Source organism: Silurus aristotelis (assembly GCF_946808225.1).
Source record: "Silurus aristotelis genome assembly, chromosome: 12".
Taxonomy (NCBI): domain Eukaryota; kingdom Metazoa; phylum Chordata; class Actinopteri; order Siluriformes; family Siluridae; genus Silurus; species Silurus aristotelis.
The window spans coordinates 28,937,592-28,942,319 of NC_139585.1; positions in this window are offsets into that span (position 1 = coordinate 28,937,592).

A 4,728-nucleotide genomic window follows, 5' to 3' on the forward strand; every position below is an offset into this window, starting at 1 on the left:
CATTAATAATTTTTTTTTTATATTATAATTTTTTTATTAAAAATCAAAGATGATATCAAAGATTTACATTTTAACTGTGTAAAAAATAGCAAGTGTAGAAAATATGATTCTCTTGGTTAAGTCGTGTCTATGTAGTGGTCGAATATTCGCTAAAAATAAAGTTGTTTTATCTGTTTATTACAATCCGATTGCTCAGGAATAATAATAATTTTTTTAAATATGGACATTATTTAAAGAAGAATTTGGTTCCAATGCAGTTAAAAAAAAATTACTAACACTAATCAGTAAAAAAAAAGTAACAATAAATATATACAGTATATCGATTAAAATAATACACTTCATCTAATATAAAAATAATGTAAACATACAAAAAGTTTTTGAAATTTTCCTAAAAAACAATTTATGTAATTTATGGACACCTGAGCAAAAGAATGGTATGTGCTTTCTGAACATCTCATTCCACATTTGCTGTTATAAAAAGGGGAAGATGTTCCACTAGATTTTGTGGATATTAGTGCTCATTCAGCTACAAAGGTGTTAGAAAAGTCAGATGTAGGTGAGAAGGTAAAGAGGCCTGAGGTTGCCATGTAAAGCAGATATGACCTTGACAGACTATGTGGACACATGAATTATTGGCAAGTGAAGTTTAGTGCTATCGTCGCCACACAAAACATTGGTGTGATTTCCAGATACAGATGCTACATTGCTAAGATTATGAATCAGACCAATGCTAACATTTCTTGTCTTTGGAATCCATTGATTTCCGTGAAATCTTGGATGCCCCTTTCCGAAAACACACCTCGTACCAGTTCCTTTATATTCCACATGCTCTCTCTGGTAGAAATATGAATCTGAAGGGGCGAGATACAAATCTTAAAACCCAACGGTTCACATGAGGCTGAAGCTGTAAGTATTTTTGACGGATGTCCGCGCTGTTCTCTATGATCTAAAAATGCCTCGGCGGCACATTCGCGAGCAGGTCCCACCTCCGCGACCTGGAGCGACGCTAGCACTACGCGTCATTCGTCTTTCCTTTCAGTTCCCTTCCTTTCTACCAACACACCAATAACTCATCCGGGTCCACATAGACTGTCGTGTTCATATCTCCAGAAAGAAGGAGGACGGCGCCAGAGATGTTGACAAGAGAGCGATCTGGCTTGTTTCACGAATGAGCCCTGAAGTGGAGTGCCAATGCCCCTGGACAAAAAACACACACAAATACATTCTCCATCAATCGTATCAATTCGATCGACGTCGGATACAAAAAATTTTTTTTTTAATTTGCTTGTAGACCCGCTGATGCTACCGAACGAATGTAGCGTTAACAAATCTGCAGTAATGGAAAACCGAACCGGAAAAATTTCACCAGTGACCAACCAGACAGCGAGAGGAACTTCAGGGTCAATAATCTTAACATAATATCAACATCGCAAAGCGCAGAACGTATTGAATATCAGTTGACCTTTTCGTACTCCGCACTACACTGCGATATCTACACAGCAGCGTACGCCTCCGCACCTGACAGCCCTAAAACAAACATTTGCCGAGCTCTCGCGCTTCGCTCCGGCTCCGCCGCGGTCACCGTTCCCCCCGCGCAATAAAAGTCCGCCAACGCGCAGTAGACGATGATCGTCCACTTCAGCCGATTGTCGTGGGTAAACACGGAGAAAGCCAGCAGAGATAAGAACCAACACAAGCCCTCATGCTACGCTAAGTCCGCTCAGATAATGCACTCCTAAAAGGATGACTGCTGGAGCTTCGTGTTTGGTAAGTAAACGTCCTATTGAAGGGAAGCGAAGTCTTGCCAGGAATTTTTTTTTTTTTATTCCAGTATTTTATCGAACATTTCAATCTACAGCTTTCATTCGAAGATACCTCAACAAGTTATCAGCTCTGGTGATCTACAGATTACCGGACTGAGAAATGCACCAAAAAAAATGTTGTCTACTCTTCACCTCGATGTCTGGGGCTAGTTTAGGACCTTTTGAGATCACAGCATTACCATAAGATGCCAATTACTGCTTTTTAATAGCTAATTATTTAAAATGTTGCTGCATGACAGATATTACCTACTGGTTTCGAGGTGTTGCACTTTATTTGGTATCCTAGTGGTCAAAAATGGAAACAGCAACCAGTTTTAATAAGGGTCCATCGAGACAGGAATCATGCTGCCCCCCTGGTCTGAGACAAACTGAATCTGAATCTAATAGAAAAACAGATGCAGTGTGTAAGACAACGTTATTATAACGGCAAATGGGGACTAAACATGAAATGAGATGTTTAAAAAGCACATACCAAATTTGCGTGTGGAACGTGGAAATCTGCACGTACCACAGTGACCTTCAACCACTATGCAAGGCCTGAGAACAAAACCAAAAAATGTGGTCTTCCTTTTACAGTATCTGACTGTCAGGTTTTTTCAAATTGCACCAACCCCATAAGAAAAAACTGAGTTCAATGCTAATGCTACATCCAACCCTGGCTAACATAAGGAATAGAAATGCTAGTAAAGTGTACATAACAGGACTTCAGATTTTTTTGTTACAGCCCAGCTCCACTAAAGAGTCATACCGATGTCATCTACCTCGATGTCTGGGACTAGTTTCAGACCTTTTGAGATCACAGCATTAATATAAGATGCTTATTACCCCTTTTTAATAGCTAATCATTTAAAATGTTGCTGTTTGACAGATATATCCTAGTGGTTTCGAGGTGTTGCACTTTATATGGTATCCTAGTGGTCAAAAATGGAAACGGCAACCAGTTTAAATAAAGGTCCATCGAGACAGGAATCACGCTGCCTCCCCTGGTCTATTTGCACATGAATTTAAAGTCATCTAGCTTGAAGTGGCTTTTCATGTAATCCAATATAAACATTTCAACATGTCCCTGATTGATTGGCTCTTCGATAGCATTTCTGTAGCGAAGTATATCTATAGCTCTGAGAATAAAATCGCCATTTATGCTACGTAGCCTGACAGGAGGCAAATCGCGTTAGTCACGACAAGCCAAGAATCTTCAAAAGAAAGAAAAATGAAAAAGAACTCTTGCATCTTCTGGGAAATAAAACACGTCTTAAAGGTGTATGGAAAAAAACGCCCGAATTATGCGTGTATTCATGCACCTTTAGCTATGCGTTACCGAGTTTAGAGATGGGACAACATGGCGGAGTTGGACACGTGTGATTTATAGTTTTCATTAGGGAGCTTCTCAGCGTTTTAAAAAGAAAGAAAGTGTGAAAGAAAGAAAGCCGATCGCCGGATATGTACGATGTACGACGTCGGAACCTGGCTGCAGGGGACCGATGCTAATCTTTGGAGGCTGGGATGAGAAGAGCAATGGTAGGACGAGTTCAATAAATATTTTCATTCGTCCGAGGGATTAAAAGTCGGAGATTTGTCTTCCTCCGTTGCGTCAATCACTCCGAACATTAAACATAATAAAATCAGAGCCGGAGTGCTGCGTCAATCCTCCAGACGCTCACCGCAGGCAAGACAAACATCTTTCACCGAATCCACACCTCTTTGTTTCCCTCTGCGAGAGACCAGGCCACTTTAAATGCTCTCTGTAGCGTTAATGGTACGGTCCGCCGTGTGTTCGCTCGGACGAGCCCTAAACCGGCTTGTCGCTGCTTTATGGGTGCCTCGCTGATAGCGCGTGAACGCACGTGCCGTCTGAGGTGGTTAATGTGAGCAAAGTGCTCGGGAGGCCTGTTTGCGCGGGTGTGTGGGAGCAGAATAAAGAACACACAGATCAGACTGATAGAGATCGAGTAAAGAGGACATGAGGGATGACGGTAGTCCCCTATTGCGAATAAGGAACTTTCTTTGAACACAGAAGCATCAGGCGTCTATAATAAGGCATTAAATAAGGCAAATTGTCGATTTTCCCAGAGCGTCTGAGAGATCGACGGGGGTCAAACTAACATTCTGAGTGTCACGCCACTGTATCAAACGCAATCGAAGCTCGGCTGATTTAATATAGAGGTATAACGATGGGTTGCTGGAAGGGAATAAAATTAAAGCAGCCATATGTAACCCTGAACGCTAAGCACTAAACACACCATGTCTCCTCTCCACTAAGTGTCTAAAAAAAAAAAAAGGTTGGGGGAGAGGTCTTATATGTAAATCTGATATGTATTCTTCCCCCTCCCTATTTTTGCAAAAACCCCGAACAAGGCTTCATTAAGGCAGCTCTAGTGTTTGCTCTAAAATGGCAGAGAAAACAAAAAACATCCAGTGAGACTCAGCTCAATCTATTGTAGGTAGTTCCGTTTTATTTCAGGATCTCCAGGAGTATTTTTCTGAGGTAGGGCCAGGGGGCGCTCATTCACAGGTTCTACACTGATTAGCTATCTTTACACACATGGATAGTTATAGTGCTACCTATGTTACATAGTATGAGAAAATCATAAAATATCCCAAATACTCCAAAGACCCACTCGAGTTTAATAATCAATGATTTCTGATGATCACTGATGATCCCATAGGAATTTTCCTCTCAGCAGCTTCATGTAGAACATTTGTGGAGAAGTCAAAATCGTGCAGTGGTGGGAGGAGGTCTGTCGTGAACCTTAAATAAAGAGCCAATCTCAGCCTTCTTCTCGAGGAACCTTCATGCCTCACGTTTTTTCGTAATGAAAACCATTAACTACTCGTAAATGAGATGTCGGCGTCTAATCACCACGGGAGTGGCTTCACATGCCAATTTTCAGATCGATTTGTTGAT